Here is a 17,404-nt window from a genome sequence, read left to right as displayed (position 1 = left end):
TATCTTATGTGCCCCCCTGGAGCCCCCCAAGCCGGATACTGCTGGTTCGAGAGGATATACATCGCCAGATGAGTATTGAACTGGTTCTTCTCTCTTTATGCTTAGTATCTACACTTATCATGTGATTCCCTCATATTCGTGTACTGACTTGGGGGTGATCCAGTTTTTGGTTTGGTTTTGATTTTCTCTTGCAGTTGTTATGTATCTGTGACACGCGCCAAAAACCACATGGTGTTCCCCTTCTTCCATGTCCTGCCGTTTAGCCAAATAGTAGTTTACGACCACATATGGGGTGTTTCTGCAAACTACAGAATCAGGGCAACCCATATTGAGTTTTGTTTGGCTGTTAACCAATTTTTCCAGTAATAAAGTAAGGGTTCAAATGGAAAATTTTCCAAAAAATAGAAATTCCTAAATTGTTTCTCCATCTGCCATTAACTCTTGTGGAACACCTAAAGGGTTAACAAAGTTTGTAAACCCAGTTTTGAATACCTTGAGGGTGAACTTTCTTAGATGGAGTCACTTTTTTGGAATTTCTATTCTAGGGGTACAACGGGGGGCAAAATCTGCCTTCCAAAACCCATATGGCGTTCCCCTCCTTCTATGTCCTCCCATATGGCCAAACAGTAGTTTACGACCACATATGGGGTGTTTATGCAAACTACAGAATCAGGGCAAGTTTTGTTTGGCAGTTAACCCTTGCTTTGTTCCTGGAAAAAATTGATTATATTGGAAAATGTTCCCAAAAATCGAAATTCTTAAATGTTATGTCCATTTGCCATGAAGTCTTGTGGAAGACCTAAAGGGTTAACAAAGTTTGTAAAAATCAGTTTTGAATACCTTGAGGGGTGTAGTTTCTAAAATGGGGTAATTTTTGGATGGTTTCTATTTATTACGTAAGCCTCACAAAGTGACTTCAGACCTGAACTGGTCCATAAAAAGTGGGATTTGGAAAATTTCTAAATTTTAAGCTATGTAACATCCCCCCCTAAAAAAAAAATATATAATTCCCAAAATGATACAAACATAAAGTAGACATATGGGGAATGTAATTTATGGTACATTTGGTATTTTTTTATGCAAAAAAATTAACTTTTTTGACCCAATTTTAGCAGTGTCATGAAGTACAACATGTGACGAAAAAACAATCTCAGAACCGCCTGGGTAAGTAAAAGGGGTTTTAAAGTTATCAGCACTTAAAGTGACACTGGTCAGATTTGCAAAAAATGGCCTGGTCCTTAAGGTGAAACAGGGCTGTGTCCTTAAGGGGTTAATGAGGATAATGAATAGGGATGAGCGAACTTCATATTTTGAAGTTCGGGTTAGGGTATATGCTGAATTGCATTAAGGATTCTGTTACCACAGACCATAACACAATTCCATGACGGAATGCCTATAGAAGGATCTGTCTGGTTTACGTTATGCAGGAGAAGACTCCAGCATAACGAAAACCGGATGGATACGTTATGCAGACCATAGACTTCTATTATCACGGAATGAAAAAACGGAATGCCTCTAAAGGCATTCCGTTATGCATTCCATCAGGGAATCGCGTTATGGTCTGTGGTAAAGGAATCCATAACGCAATTCAGCATATACCCCAACACGAACTCAAACTTCAAAATATGAAGTTCGCTCATCCCTTATAATGAATATAAAAAAAACTCCTATTTAATCCTGCTGACTCTGAAGAATTGATCAGAGCAACTATTCAAATGGAAATTGCAAAGAAACCTAAATCTGTACAAGATTAGATTTTCTGAGGCTTAGGGGAGAGTCTGCATTCCCCAATCATGATAATGTCCAAAAGATGGATCTACCCAGAAAATAGTTCTTTTGTCTCTAGAGGTATTAAGAAATGCTATCCCTCCAACGATGAATATTGTACAGATTGGGGCACTGTGGTCAGGGTGAATACCCCGATAGCTAAAGTACCTCTTTGCTGTTTGAAGATGCAGCCCAGCTTAGGGATCCCATGTATAGAAACACTGAAAGCTTACTCCAAAAAATCTGGGAAACTGCTTTGGCTTTACTGAAGCTGAGAGTCTCAGCTAGTTGTGTAGCTCATACCTTAAAGGGACACTGACATGCCTTCTGAGCATAATTAGCTCTTTATATGCCCCCCCCCCCTAGGTCTTATAATAAGTTTCCAATTCATATACAGTAAGTATTATCCCTGTGCGCATTGTAAAACGTTAAAAATAATCTTTATAATCACCTGTCCTTTCTGCCCAAGGGGCACTCTTTGTGCCACATTTGTGCCCAGCCGCGTCCTAACTGCCGGATCCTTAGACACGCCCATCTCATTAGTATTCACTTGGCGCAATGTGATCCCAGCGAGCGAGGGTGCCGGGCGCATGCGCAGGATCTCCGAATGTCAGGGACAGGAAAATACCGCCCAGCGAAGTGAATACTAATGAGATGGGCGTGTCTAAGGATCCGGCAGTTGGGACGCTGCTGGGCACAAATGCGGCACAAAGAACGCCCCTTGGGCAGAAAGGACAGGTGATTATAAAGATTATTTTTAACGTTTTACAATGCGCACAGGGATAATACTTATATGAATTGGAAACTTATTATAAGACCTAGGGGGGCATATAAAGAGCTAATTATGCTCAGAAGGCCTGTCAGTGTCCCTTTAAATTTGTGGCTTGAACAACAAATTAATTTAGTAACAGGCAACAGGACAAAGAGATAAAAAAAAAGATATAGGTAAAACAGCTAGATGGCGTTACCACATGGAGTTTGAGTTTGTTGGCCTTCAAAAGTTCGTCCTTACCTGTCTACCATACCCTCAACAAATATTAAATGAAAGCGTCCAAAATTCTAAATTATTTACATGCGTTTTTTTTTGTTTAGTTTTTTTTTTGGCAGGAGACTCATTGGGTTAAGAATAACCACCATTTTTTCATAGCAGGAAATTTACAACATGCATTGACACATCCTTCTCCAAGAAAAAAAGGGGAGGAGCCATCCTATTTAATTCTCAATTTTGCCATAAAATCCTTGACACACTAGAAGACCTAGCAGGTAGGTATCTCATGGTTAAAGTGTAACTGCCATTTCACTACCAAAAATGAAATTCTTAACATATGTGATGCTGAAGGGAAGCTATTCACGAAGCTTTATTTTTCAGTTTGTTACCTTTCTGATGTCTGTATTCGGCCCTTAGCATCCCTAATTCTCTGTGCCTCTATTTGAGCATTTTTCTAAGATAGCCTCTGCTGCACTTTCTGTGGTGATCCTTGCCATGTCCTTGAAGCCATCCTGTATTTCTCTCACTTCCCATAAACCCTTGCTCTCATCACATGAACTAGAAGGACCAATAAGAATGCAGATAACTTATCCCACTACCCCAGAGCAGTGTGTATCATCTCACATACTAACCAAAGCCAATCCCTGCAATTACATGAAATCAGTGAGCATTTGTTTTAGCCTCTTAATAGTCACCTGTCAGCTCTGCAGCTGCTCCCTCATTCACCTCCATACTGATGGGGAAGGAGGGGGGCTGCTTTATCTGCTCATATCTCTGGTTTGGTACAAGCTAGAGATACTTTGTATTGACTGAAAGCTGACATTCCAAGCTTTCAGACAATACCAGAATGACAGCAAATATGTTCAGTACAGGGGAAGATATCACTGATAGAAATCGGGATGCTGTGAATGAAGCTGAAAGTGGAAATAATAGCAGATTTTACCCACGATTATTCCTTGAATTTCTAACTGTGATCTCTCCTCTGTTGCTTGGACTTTAGCTGGTCTTGTATGAAAGCCTGGAATGTAACTTTCAAACAAGACCAGTTGCATGTTTCTGCTGCTATCATTTAGGAGATATCACCATCTAAAGCAGCCCTCCCCCCTCCACTTTCTGCCGGAGCCCAGGCACTCAGGGCTGTGCACCTCCTCCCAGTGTTCTGCCCCTCTCTTGTTTATAATACAGAGGAGATGGTCTGCACATGACAAGAAGAGGGCTGCAGAATAGTAAAGTAGCACACATTTGTGGGAGTTATTATCAGGTAAAACTGGAAATGATTAAATTTTAAAGCACAAAAGCATTTATACAGCAGGGTGTACTATACCATTAGGGTATAAAAAAAAATGAAAAGGCAGTTACACTTTAAAGTGTGTATTGAGGGAACTGTTTAACAGTTTATTGTTTAGTAAATGTATATGCACCCAGTACATCTAATCACTCTTATTTTTCTTCCCTCTTGGAGGTTATCTCTAGCTGGGATGTGTCTAACTTAGTGTCGGGTAGGGATTTTAATGCAGTTCAGGATTTGATTTTGGATAGGTCAGGTACTCAGTCTCACTCACCTCCCACTGCACATAATTGTATACAATCAGATCGTCTGGATCTTTTTGATCCATGGCGCATTCAACACCCAGTTGATCATGATTACTTCCATTACTCTCGTGTGCACAACTACCATTGTTGGTTATATAATTGGCTTTAATTTTCCTTGCTCTCCAACTAGAGAAAAACAACACCTGTGCATTAGCCAAGTCCGCACCAGGAACTCTACTACTACCGGCGATCACACTTAAGAGAAAAGTCAGACTCCTGAATCCAAATACCTCTTAGTGGTGTATACTGTATAATTTTTGTCATGGATGTTCCCGCAAAGGAGATCGGTGAGACTGGCAACACGTGGTTTGATCTGACAGGTTTTTTCATGTGGATCAATAGGCATCTGTGTTGTTTCTTGTCATGTCCACACCCCTTGCCTCAGGTGTTGCTAATGTGGTCATTTAACCTTCCTTATTTATTGTTGCTTCTCCCACAGTGCTGTGCAGTTTATAGCTTCAGTTTCAGTTGTGGATTGCTGGTGTGTGGATCTTGGCAGAGTTCCTGGTGCTTCCATAGCCCCTTTGAAGTTAAGTCTTTCCTTTCCCTTTTGTATTTTGTTTGGGTTCTGTGTGTTGTATTTCCCTATTGTTTGTATTATGCTTGATGGAGACTCCTGTTTGTCCTTCCTTTTGGAGGAACAGGTAGTCTCGTCCCTGCCATTAGTACCAGGGTCCTATAAGGCTAGATAGGACTCTAGGTATTCCTGCGTATGAACACACCTACCTCTGGGATCTGTTCAAACTGGTAGTCAGTCAGGATTTGGGTTAGGGTTTTACTAGGAGGTGTCCATCTTTCTTCCCTAGATCTTAGGCTCTCTTCCCTGTTCCCCCCTTCCCTCTTATGCTTGGTGTGGTGTTTCCCTCCCACATCGATGCGTGACAGTATTAAAGTGAGCACTTCATTCCATACTCACAGACACTGGGTCATTCACCTTCATGTTTCTTTATTCATCTAATTTGTCATGAAAAATCAGTGAATGTAAAAAACATACACCATGAGGGACGCTGAGATGCACAGCACTCCATCCTCCTTCCCACTGTGCGATGTTTCGGGAGATCACACCCCCTTACTCATGTGTGAGGGAGGAAGGGAAGGTGAGCAAATTGATATCACCAAAATTACACAAAAAAACAATAAATTGAATTATCATACAAAATGTAAAATATAAAACATTCATGAACTTCATAATTTTCCCATTTTCTAAACCTTGAGAAAATATACTATATAAATCCACTAAAGCTATATACCATTTTGGGATTAACGAGTCGGGCCTCACTATCCTCAATGTTTCACTCTGTAATAGCCGTCATTTATTTTCCTCCTCATTTCTTTTATAATTTACCCCCTCCTATACCTTCAATTTAAGATGGGAAAACAGACGTTTATTCTTTGCAAAATGTCAAACTACTGTGGGATCATCTTGTTTTTCTCTCTGTTGTACAGCTGTACTATCCTCCTTTCTTAATTTCTTCCTAATATTAGATTTATGTTAGTTTAACCTAATCTTTACTGAACGACAATGAAGGGATATGCTATTAGTATATGTTGGTGTTGTATATGACTGCAATCTGACAAAGGGCAACATCTGCCTGGAGTTTGTATGTTCTCCCCGTGTTAGCGTGGGTTTCCTCCGGGTACTCCGGTTTCCTCCCACACTCCAAAGACATACTGATAGGGACCTTAGATTGTGAGCCCCATTGGGGACAGTTGGATGATAATGTTTGTAAAGCGCTGCAGAATTAGTAGCGCTATATAAGTGTGTATAATAAAATAAATAAACGAGAGGTTTCTCCTACATACAGTTTACTTCCTGGACATTTAAAACCGTAAATTACATTGTGCGTCTCACATGTAGCAATTTGTATTACAATACCCTTAGTAGGATTAAATACTTCATCCTTTGATCACTGTAATATATATGCAACCAAAACAAATGTACGTACCACTTCTCTGAATGGCAAAAAAGGTTTGTCTTTTTTTTCCACTCTGAACATCACTTGTAATAAGCATAATATTCAAGGATAAATCTTTTTATATGTAAACAGGGGACTGTCCATAAACATTTTTCTATATAACTGATCGTGTTTAAGGCTAGTTTCACACTAGCGGCAAGGGACTCCGGCAGGCTGTTCTGGCAGGTGAACAGCCTGTCGGATCCATCCTGCCGCTAGTGCACGTGTGCGCCCAGACTACTGCACCGGCCCCATTGACTATAATGGGGGCGGGGCGGAGTTACGGCGGCAGCACGGCAGCACACGCCTAGAGGCGGCCAAAATAAATTATAGTCAATGGGGACGGAGCGGTAGTCCAGGGGCACACGTGTACTAGTGGCAGGACGGATCCGACAGGCTGTTCACCCGCAGGAACGGCTTGCCGGAGTACCTTGCCGCTAGTGTGAAACTAGCCTAAGAACATATCATATCCAAATCTCTCATTTTGCTAATGTCGACATGGAGAGACAGTTCTTCTTCCATACTGCATTGGAAGCATTGTCCACACTCCTTTACAACCTTTTGTTGGCCACCTAGATTCTCTGGAGGGTAGACCCCCCCCCCCCTATGACAGTGATGGTGAATCTTTTTGGGACCAAGTGCCCTAAATGCAACCCAAAATCCACTTACCGTATTTTTTTTGCCCTATAAGACGCACCGGCCCATAAGACGCACCTAGGTTTTAGAGGAAGATAATAAGAAAAAAATATTTTCCATTACACCTCAGGTCATACCAGAAATCAAACCCCCAATGTTAATCATACCTCAGCTCACAGCCCCAATCAGACCCTCAATGTTAATCAGACCTCAGATCAGACCCCCAATGCCTCAGATCAGACCCCCAATGCCTCAGATCAGCAGCCCATGTCAACCATCATGCAGCCCATGTCAGCCATCAGCGCAAATAAAAAATAATAACTTACCTCTCCTGCTCCTGGACGCCGCCGCTCCTCACCACCAGCACTCTCTCTCTTCTTCCTGGTTCTCAGCTGTCAGCTGTGAAGGCTGTGCAAAGTGAGGTCACATGGTGCGCAGCCCTGCACAGCAGACAGCCAAGCGGAGGACCAGGAAGCGGTAAGTACAGATCCTTCACCGCTTCCCGGTCCTGCGGTACTAATGAAGTGCTTCCAAAATGAAAGCGCTTCATTAGTATTCGCCCCATAAGACTCAGGGGCATTTTCCCCCCACTTTGGGGGTGAAAAACAGCATCCTATGGGGCGAAAAATACGGTATTTATCGCAAAGTGCCAACACAACAATTTAACCTGAATACCAATATAGTGTATCTTCCATGTATTTTATAATTTAGCTATAATAGCCTGCCTACATTCAACGCGCTGCCTGTGCTGTTCACAGTGTCCCCTTTGCTGATGAATGGCAGGAAAAGTCTAACGCAAATTGATACACCGTAGATTTTTTTCCAGGGTGCAGGTGCCCACATAGAGGGCTCTGAGTGCTTCCTCTGGCACTCATGCCATAGTTTCACCACCACTGCTCTAAGATTTATTCCACCCTAATTACTTAGGGTTATTCTTTAGTCTTAGACCTATAAGATAACAACTATTCCATTCTCTCTTACGAATCCACTGCTCAAACATTTCCTGCATTAATAAATTCCTTTTTTGCAAGCCAATAGTCTTGCAAGCAAGCTGTCTACATAGATTTACCTGGGAATATTTGGCGGCATGCTTAAATGTATTCCTCAAGCATGCAAGATCTAAGACGTCGTCCACTAGCAATAGCTATAGTTTCCTTAGGACTTTATGGTCATGGGATTTAGTGGATATTGGCCCAAAGAATTGACTAGGTATCTTCCTGATTGTGATGTCCAAGCCCTCCTGGACTCCACATTGATAATTCACAAACATAATTCTGTTAGCAGCTACACAGATGTGGCATTATTAATATTCCATAGAGTCTATATTACCCCAAATGTCAAACATAAAATGTCTCCGGGAAACTCTTTTTGTTGTGCCAAATACAGATATTTTTCACGAATTTTGGGGTGCCCTAAAGTTCAGGATTTATGGCGGAGTATGAGATTATACCTCCAATCTACTTATAATACAGTAGAGCTGAATGCCTATTGAGCTATCTGTAGTATTCTGCCAGATTTTCTTGCTTCTCTACATAGGAGCAAAAAAGCCATGCTAAATGTCTGGGCTGTGGCCACTCGAAAAAGCATCTTACATCATTGAATCAACCCAGTGGTGCCACCAGTGGCGTACACACAATCCACGGGGCCCCGGTGCGAAACTGATCCATGGGCCCCCCCCCCCCCCAAACCCGCTGCCGCGCGTGTATATGTGTGTGTATATATATATATATATATGTATATATAATATATACATATACTGTATATTACTATATACAAGAGGATGATATTCGGTATAACCCACGGTATTCCCACGTAAAACCAGCTCTGCTACATTATGTAGCAGTGCTGGTTTTGTCATGCATTTCTTTTGCCTTCATATGGTAAAATACTTCATTGGCCTATCAATGGCTTTATAACTAACTCTGCTATATTTCTGTAGCCTACAACCTCTGACTGCCCAGTTGAAACTACTACACCCAACATGTTCTGGCAGTAATAGTAAATGAATATTGGTGCAATTCTGAGCTACTAGTCTATATAATAAATATGTAGGCTACATATGTATTATATAGACTAGTAGCTCAGAATTGCACCATTATCCATTTACTATTACTGCCAGAACATGTTGGGTGTAGTAGTTTCAACTGGGCAGTCAGAGGTTGTAGGCTACAGAAATATAGCAGAGTTAGTTATAAAGCCATTGATAGGCCAATGAAGTATTTTACCATATGAAGGCAAAAGAAATGCATGACAAAACCAGCTCTGCTACATCCAAGGATATACTAGAAGCTCAATAGAAGTGCCTACACAAAAGAGCTGCACCCCAAGACAACAGAAAAAAAACATTACTTCATAGCACAAGTCACCGGTCATAACTTTACATACATTGCCCAACTCTCAGCCCCCATCAGACCTCACTCACTCTGAAAGCCGGATCGGCTTCTTTGCGCAGCGCTCTCCCTCTCCCTTTCTTTTCCGGCGCCTTCTCCCTGTCCCTGCATCTCAACGTCATGTCCGGCACGCCGCACTGCCGGCCGGGGAGGAGACTCAGGGGCAGGAGCGTACATAAAAATCACTGGGGCCCATAGCAGGAATCTAAATTGGGCCCCCATTCCCCTTTAATAGCCCCTCCCTTTGTTCCATGAACTATTCTTGCTGCTGCGTTTTATAATTTATGCCATCAGGGCCGGAATAATAGATGCTGTGTGTACAGATATCAGTACACTGCTGTATATACTATATATGTGAGGTATGAGGTATAATAGATGCAGTGTGTACAGATGTATATTATATACAGCGGTGTACAGTCATATGAGGAACGCGGTATAATATATGCAGTGTGTACAGGTATATAGTATATACAGCAGTGTACTGATATGTGAGGTACGGGGTATAAAATATGCAGTGTATACAGTATATACAGTACTGTAATATGTGAGGTATAATAGATGCAGTGTGTACAGGTATATAGTAAATACAGCAGTGTATTGACACCTCGTACCTCACATATCAGTACACCGCTGTATATACTATATATCTGTACACACTGCATCTATTATACCTCATACCTCACATATATAGTATATACAGCAGTGTACTGATATCTGTACACACAGCATCTATTATACCTCATACCTCACATATCAGTACACTGCTGTATATACTATATATCTGTACACACTGCATCTATTATACCTCGTACCTCACATATATAGTATATACAGCAGTGTACTGATATCTCTACACACAGCATCTATTATACCTTGTACCTCACATATCAGTGCACTGCGGTATATACTATATATCTGTACATATTGCATGTATAATACTGTGTAATATATGCAGTGTGTGTGTGTATGCGTGTATATATATATGTATATACACACACACACACACACACAGCAGTGTATTGATGTGAGACATAGAAGGTATAATACTGTAGCTGCAGTGTTTACAGATATATGTGGTCAGTTATACATTATGGTCACTGTGTGTGTGTGAGGTATATGAGGTAGTGGTCACTGTAAGGCTACTTTCACACCTGCGTTCAGGTGTCCGCTCGTGAGCTCCAAAGCTTGAAGGGGCTCACGAGCGGCCCTGAACGCAGCCGTCTGGCCCTAATGCATTCTCAGTGGAGGCGGATCCACTGAGAATGCATCCGCCTGCCAGCGCTCAGCCTCCGCTCCGCTCAGTGAGTGGACACCTGAACGCTGCTTGCAGCGTTCGGGTGTCCACCTGGCTGTGCGGAGGCGAGCGGATCCGTTCCGACTTACAATGTAAGTCAATGGGGACGGATCCGCTTGAAGATGACACCATATGGCTCAATCTTCAAGCGGATCCGTCCCCCATTGACTTTCAATGTAAAGTCTGAACGGATCCGCTCAGGCTGCTTTCACACTTAGAAAAAATTTCTAAGTTATAATGCAGACGGATCCGTTCTGAACGGATGCAAACGTCTGCATTATAGGAGCGGATCCGTTCAGAACGGATCCGATCGAACGCAGGTGTGAAAGTAGCCTAACTGTTTGAAGTATTATATATGAGTGAGCAATGAGTAAAAACAGGGCATGGAGGGGGGGTAAATGATGAAAAGTGGAGGACCTCCTCTTACCACTCCAGTCCAGTCTGTATGAATTAACGCAGAGCTGATTGTGAACTTCTAATACTTGCTGTTAGGGGTTGAAGGACCTGGGATGATGTCATCACAGGTCCTGGCAGATATACCTTTGAAACCTAGGAACTACACCATTTTTGGTGCAGTTCCTTTGCTAGATTCTGCAGGACCTGTGATGTTGAATATGATGTCATCACAGGTCCTGGCAGATGCACTGTTCTAACCTGGGAACTACACTTTACACTGTGCAGTTCCCTTACAGGACCTCTGATGACATCATCAAAGGTCCTTTAGCTTTAGAAAGATAAATAGGAGCAATTAGGGGGCGGGGCCTCTCCTCCACTTCGGGGCCCCGTCTGCCTATATGGTAGGTAGCCACTGCTCAGGGGGAGGAGACTCAAGGGAGGGTAGGGCTGGTAGCAAGGAAACAACACTGGGGGGGTGGGCCCCGGGCCGGCCACCCTGGTTATACAGGCACAGCACTACTGCAGGGCGGGTCCACAGGCGGCCGGGGAGGAGACTTAGGGGGAGGAGACTCAAGGGAGGGTAGGGCTGGCAGCAGGGAAACTCAACACTGGGGGGCGGGCCCCGGCCGGCCGCCCGGGTTATACAGGCACAGTACTACTGCAGGGCAGGTCCACAGGCGGCCGGGCCCTCTGGAGTGCCGGGCCCGGTCGCAAGTGCGACCCCTGCGACCCCTGTATGTACGCCACTGGGTGCCACCTCTCTCTTTAATTGAGAAGAAGATTATATTTCTGTTCAAAATGAACTGGATGAATGTTTTGGTTAATAAAGAAAAACTAACAAACCTTTTTTTGAAACAAAGTCACATTTTGAACATACTTCGTGGTACCTTTTTGAAAGTCCTCCATGGACGTAATCCTATATGATAATCTTTTAGCCAATGACCGCCTACAGGGCCGCCTTTAACAAGGGGCAGCTGCCCTGGGCCCAGTTGCTACTTGGGGGCCCAAGGCAGCTGCCTCTTGAGCCCTGCTGGCCACTGCCCCGGGTGTCAGGCTGTCAACTACACAGGGTGGTGTTGCCATGCCTGCCTGCCAGCACTCCAGGCAGCGAACTGTGAGAGCTGTGATTCTCTTAAAGGGAGTCTGTCACCACATTTGAGCCTATTAGACAGATCCAATAGCGTTATATGTGCCACCCAGAAGTTTAAAACGGTACCTTTGTTGCATATACCGGAGTCTTGTTTCAGCCAAAAATGAACTTTGTAGATTCTGTAAATGCGCCCTCTCAAGTGCCCAGGGCGGCGTCTCAATCTTCCGAGCCCAAGACCGGACCTCCCCAACGGCTCATAACCCCGCCCTCCTTGTGCCTCTGCCCGCCTGTTTACGCTCCTCCTCTCTCCTTTTCCACTGCGCCGCAGTGGAAAAGGAGAGAGGAGGAGCGTAAACGGGCGGGCAGAAGCACACAGAGGGCGGGGTTATGAGCCGTTGTGGAGGTCTGGTCTTGGGCTCTGAAGATTGAGAGGGCGCATTTACAGAATCTACAAAGTTCATTTTTGGCTGAAACAAGACTCCAGGTTTATGCAACAAAGGTACTGTTTTAAACTTCTGGGTGGCACATATAACGCTATTGAATCTGTCTAATAGGCTCAAATGTGGTGACAGACGCCCTTTAAGGACCTTAGATGACATCATCACAATGTGACCAGTAACCTAGCAATATTACTGGTCACATGGCTATGAGGTCATCAAAGGTCCTGTCTACCAGGAGTGTTGCTGCAGGAGAAGTTTGCCTTAACTATGGAGCTTTTTTTGTGAAGATTACATCAGGAAAAGGTGACAGGGGCTGGTATACTAATATACTGTAAGCTACTGTATACTGTGGTATGCTGTGGGGGGCTATACTGCTCTACTGTATACTATGGAGTGCTGTATACTGTGGGGTGCTGTATTCTGTATAGTTTGGGGTGCTGTATACTGTATACCGTAAGTTGCTTTATGCTGTGAGGTGCTGTATACTGTGGGGAGCTGTATACTGTGGGGTGCTGTGTACCGTTGGGTTTCTGTATACTGTGGGGTGCTATACTGCTTGACTGTAGACTGTAGGACGCTGTATATTGTGGGGAGCTTTATACTGTGGGGTGCTGTATAGTGTGAGGTGCTATACTGCTCTACTGTATACTGTGGGGTGCTGTATACTGTGGGGTGCTATACTGCTTTACTGTATACTGTGGGGTACTGTATCTTGTGGGGGGCTGTATACCATGGGGTGCTATATACTGTATAGTGTGGTGTGCTGTATAGTATAGGGAGATATACTGGATACTGTGGGGTCCTGTACACTATTGGGTGCTATACTGCATACTGTGGGGTGCTGGGGTGCACTGTAACACTAGGGTGAGCCGCGCCCAGGGTTCCTTCCTGAACTGCACAGCGGTGCCCACTTCCAGCTGATCAGAGCACTGATCCTGAGCCACTGGAGTCTTCAGAACTGGAAGTATTTACAGTCATTCACTGGACTCTACCAGGTGTGTGGACTATTATTTTTTGGTGTGTGTTGTGGTGGAGGGAGTGATTGCATGCTAGGGTGTGGGAAGGCGGGATCCAGGGGGCCCATGTAAATTTTTGCCTAGGGTGCAATCATTCAAGACAGCCCTGACCGCCTAGTAAAGGTTCGCAGTCATTAAGCGCACAGGAATTGGGGTGGGGGTTGATCGTCTGCTAATTTACCTATTATCTAAAGATGTTGTGTTTAACAGACTTGGCTTTATAAAAAAATAATAGAGAATTAAAAAACATTATTGTATAGCCAATAAAATGTAATTGCATAGCACCACATGCAGTTTTTTTGTTTGTTTTTTACTTTCTTTGTCCGGCTCCCTGTGATGGCCACACATGCTCAGTTAAATCCTTCAACTGCCTCCTGAGTTGTGATAAGGAGAGAGCTGCAGCAGAATGGACTTGCCCCCTTAGCTGCAGAAGAAACTTGAGCTGACAGTTTGATATAAATCTAGAAGAGCAATGAATGGGGAGATCTCTGCGAGGTACTGGGCTGTTTCCAGCATTGTTAGAGATTGTCATGTACTATTGGTTGTCTGATTTTCAATTTTTAAATTAGTCTTGGGATAACGCTTTTAAGAGTCAAGAGAGACATACTGAGACTGGGAAGAATGGGGTAATCCACTAAGACCAAAGCAAAGTTATGAATGTGTTTCTTCAGTTCTATACAGTGTTATATATCTCAAGGGCTGAATGTAGTTCAGTTGAACTGAAGGCGTTTCTGAGAGAAATACCATTCCTTTTACTGTCTGAAGCACAACAACTTTTACTTGATGCCCCTATTTCCCTGGAGGAGGTAAATATAGCTCTAAAAGAGTCAGTTAGGTATAAATCTCCAGGCACTGTTATTATTATTATTATTAAAGCGCCATTCATTCCATAGCACTGTACATATGAAAAGGTGTATACATACATAATACAGCCAATTGCACTAAGCATGAACAAGACGAGTTACAAACTGGCACAGAAGGAGATAGGGCCCTGCCCGTAAGGGATTACAATCTACATGGTATGGGAGAAGGACACAGTATGTAAGGGTAACGTTGGTCATAGTGGTATAGAGGCAGCAGGGTCACTGGTTGTAGATTTGTCTGAAGAGGTGGGTTTTCAGGTCTCTTTTGAAGAATTCCACTGTAGGTAAGAGTCTGATATGTTGGGGTAATGAGTTCCAGAATGTGGGAGATGCACAGGAGAAATCTTGGAGGCGAAGAGGTGATAAGAGGAGAGAAGAAAAGGAGGTATTGTGAGGATCGGAGATTGAGTGTGGGGATGTATTGGGATGATGGCTCAGAGATGTAGGGAGGGGTCAGATTGTGGACAGCCTTGTATGTATTTGTTAGTATTTTGAACTGAATTTGCTGGGCAATGGGGAGCCAGTGAAGCGATTGGCAGAGGAGTAACAGGGTGGGAGGTGGATTAGTCGGGCAGCAGTTATGGAAAAATACAATTTCAAAAATACAATGCAGTGGCTTAGACTTTTGTATAGGTGACCCATCGTCAGACTGATGATTAATGGAGTTTTACATTACAAGGGTCACTTGGCAGGGCAGTCCTCTCTCCCTTTTTTTATGTTTGCTTTGGTGATTGATCATTATAGTCATTTGCTTCAGAGAACGTTTGCATTCAAGGGAAAGGACAGCATTTCCGTGTATGAGGACAATGTTTTTCTTTATTTATTAAATATGGTTGAGAATTTGTTAGGTCTTGGGGATTGTTGACAAATTTGGTCGGTATTCAGGTATTTCAATTAAATAAAATTAAAGAAAATTGATTCTTCTCCATTTAGATATTTCTTTGGAACCAGGGTGGGAATTTGTATATTTGCACCTGGCTCTCACTTTAGCCCCTTCTCGACATCCACAGTACATGTACAGGAAGAAGTGACTTCCTTACACGCGCCGTAACAGTACGGTACGTTGATAGGGTGGGCTTAGGCAGTATGTATTGCATTGCATTGAAACAGGGAACAAACCCTCAAAAAGTCCCATAGTGGGCAAAAAAAAATGTAAAAAGTTTTTTGTATAAATAAAGATAAACATTTTAAGCACAAAAAAACCCTCATCAAGTCATTTACAATAAATACATAAATAAATAAAAAAAATAGCTCTATACAAATATCACAAGACCTACCCTGTCAGGTGTAAAAAAAAAAAAAAGTGCCAGAAAGACCATGGCCAGAAAAAAAAAATATCAATATGGCGGAAAAAAAATGGTTTTGAGAAGTGGCAGATGAGATATAACAATGACAAATGTAAGGTTATGCACATGGGAAGGAATAATGCAAGTCATCCGTACATACTAAATGGTAAAACACTGGGTAACACTGACATGGAAAAAGACTTAGGAACTTTAGTGAATAGCAAACTAAACTGTAGAAACCAGTGTCAGGCAGCTACTGCCAAGGCCAATAACATACTTCCCAACTTTAGAAAATCGCAAAGAGGGACAATATGTGCGCACATTTGTTTTTCATACTAGGCTACGTCAGTAACTCCGCCTAAAGCATAATTACGGACCCCCGTCACAACTGCAGCAGCTGTGGATCAGTTTGGTGAGTGTAAGTTCCTTTATTTTTTTTATAGCATGTGGAGCTCCTGTGATAATTTTTCTTGCACAATATTCATCAGATTATAGATATTTTAAGGTCTAAATTGCACAAAGTAATGAAGTTCTGGTCTAATATACAGGCAGAAACCATACAGATAGTTTAGTAAGGAGCTATTTAGTAAATATATTAATGCACATTTAAGCATTAATTCCCCAGGTCAAAAAGAGGGACATTTAAGGATCAAAGAGGGACAGAGGGACTTCGGTCAAAAAGAGGGACTGTCCCTCCAAAAGAGGGACACTTGGGAGGCATGCAATACGATAATGGGTTGCACAAAAAGGGGCATAGATTCACATGATAAGAATATAGTCCTGCCACTTTAAAAATCAGTAGTCAGACCACACATGGAGTATTGTGTACAATTCTGGGCTCCTGTGAACAAGACAGACATAGAGCTGCAGAGAGTTCAGGCAACTAAAGTAATACATGGAATGGGGGGACTACAGTACCCTGAAAGATTTTCAAAATGAGGGTTATTCACTTTAGAATAAAGAGGGCAGATCTAATAAATATGTATAAATATATCAGGGGTCAACACCGAGATCTCTCCCATCATCCATTTATTCCCAGGACTGTGACTAGTGAGCAAAGCGAGCTTCAGATGCTTCATTCAAAGTCGCTTTGTTCAAAACTTTGGAATAAAACTGTATGGAGATTCATCTCCTTACAGTATTAAAATGTATGGATTCCGATGAGCTGAAATTAGTTATTCACAAAGTCGCACGTGACTTTGTTGAATAACTTCGGTAGTTGATTTTTTTAAAGTAGAAAACCACTTTAAAACTTGAAACCGAACTTGGCTTCTGTTCCGACTAGTACCTTGGAACCGAAGCCTTGTTGAGTTTCAAGTTTTAAAGTGGTTTTCCACTTAAAAAAGTAACTACCAAAGTTATTTAACAAGTCACGGCGATTTTGTGAATAACTTCGGCTCATCCCAGCCCATACATTCTAATACTGTAAGGAGACGAATCCCCATACAGCATTATTCCGAAGTTTTGAACAAAGCGACTTCGGATGAAGCATCCAAAGCTTGCTTCACTCAACACTAACTGTGACGAGAGGACATCTTCTGCGTCTAGAGGTAAGAAGGTTTCTACACAAACAAAGAAGAGGATTCTTTACTGTAAGAGCAATGAGACTATGGAACTCTCTGCTTCAGGAGGTGGTGATGGTGAATTCACTAAAATAGTTCAAGAGGGCTCTCTTGAAATGTGACATGGA

The sequence above is a fragment of the Bufo gargarizans genome, chromosome 3 (genome assembly GCF_014858855.1).
Source record: "Bufo gargarizans isolate SCDJY-AF-19 chromosome 3, ASM1485885v1, whole genome shotgun sequence".
Lineage (NCBI taxonomy): Eukaryota > Metazoa > Chordata > Amphibia > Anura > Bufonidae > Bufo > Bufo gargarizans.
This window is presented reverse-complemented; position numbering follows the sequence as displayed.